At 44.1% G+C, this 1,496-nt stretch overlaps 1 pseudogene; it reads left to right on the top strand.

Annotated features, from left to right (window-relative positions):
* The first annotated feature begins 838 nt into the window (after positions 1 to 838).
* On the top strand, positions 839 to 1,354 carry LOC102868196 (annotated as a pseudogene).
* Positions 1,355 to 1,496: the final 142 nt, after the last annotated feature.

Here is a 1,496-nt window from a genome sequence, read left to right as displayed (position 1 = left end):
ATGGATGGTGAAGAGATTGAGATTGTTCACAGCTTTAGTTTGTTTGGCTCCACAGTCAACACTTTTGGCACCAGTAGCCAGGAAATTAAAGGGTGCATTGCCATGGTAAAGTCTGCTGTTAGGGATCTCTCCAAAATACTGAAGAGCAATGGTGTCTCCCTGGAGACTAAGGTGCGTCTGATACAGGCCATGGTCTTTGCAGTCACTTGTTATGCATCAGAGAGTTGGACAGTGACCAAGGAGGACAGAAAGAGAATTGATGCCTTTGAGCTGTGGTGCTGGAGAAGAGTATTGAGAATACCATGGACTGCTAGGAAAGCAAACAGATTCATCCTGGAAAGCGTTAAACCAGGTGGCTCTTTGCAGGCAAGGATTCTGAGGCTCCGTCTAACATACTTTGGACATATTGTAAGAAGAGACCAGTTCTCAATCTCCTCTCTCATGACTTAGAGCCTTGGTCATACAATACAAAGGTCAACTGTAAGTCAGATTGGCTGGACAGCAAAGAGAGACTGTGTAACTAGGAAGATTATTCATCAGCAAGTAAATGCTAAACTTCAATTTATAAAGTCAAGGAGTTAATTTGAGCAGTATTTCTCTTCAAAATAAGAACAGATTTGTTAGTAAGAAAGAAAATAACTCATATGCCAGTATTAATAAAATGCAGATTCTCTTTTGGGAGCCTCACTCTCTGAGCATAAGGCATCCAGTAGCATCACAACTGACAGTCTACAGGATCCTGGTCCGTCACTCACTAGTCTCTCCGCAACACTGGCCAAGATCTTCTGTTGAGTCAGCATTTCCCAGGAGGAAAATGGATCACTCCCATTATACAGGGATGAGCCATATGGACCACATGGACCACAACAGTACTACTTCATCCCCATCTCCCTCCCATGGTGACATGATGCATATGACCTTCTACTTTGGCTTTAAGAATGTGGAACTATTGTTTTCTGGTTTAGTCATCAATACAGTTGGAGAAATGGCGGGAGCTTTTGTAGCAGAGTTTTTATTAGCAATGTTCTATGAAGGACTCAAGATAGCTCATGAGAGCTTGTTGCACAAGTCACAATTCAGCATCCACTATAATTCCATGCCTGTCCCAGGGCCAAATGGAACCATCCTTATGGAGACACACAAAACGGTTGGGCAGCAGATGCTGAGCTTTCCTCACCTTCTGCAAACAGTGCTGCATGTCATCCAGGTGGTCATCAGCTACTTCCTCATGCTCATCTTCATGACCTACAATGGCTACTTGTGCATTGCTGTTGCAGCAGGGGCTGGCACGGGATACTTTCTCTTCAGCTGGAAGAAAGCAGTAGTTGTGGACATCACTGAGCATTGCCATTAACATCAGACTCCCATGATGTGGCCTTATCAATTGCAACAAGAAGCAGTTTGAGACTGGAAGATGTGATTCCTACGCCTTTCTTTTCTTGCTCCTTGTCTTCTTCCATACACACACACACACACACACACACACACACACACAC

The sequence above is a fragment of the Elephantulus edwardii genome, unplaced genomic scaffold, assembly GCF_000299155.1.
Source record: "Elephantulus edwardii isolate Elephantulus edwardi_28Jun2011 unplaced genomic scaffold, EleEdw1.0 scaffold00031, whole genome shotgun sequence".
NCBI classification, from domain to species: domain Eukaryota; kingdom Metazoa; phylum Chordata; class Mammalia; order Macroscelidea; family Macroscelididae; genus Elephantulus; species Elephantulus edwardii.
The sequence above is the reverse complement of the archived record's forward strand: the minus strand, read 5'-3'. Positions and strand labels throughout refer to the sequence as shown.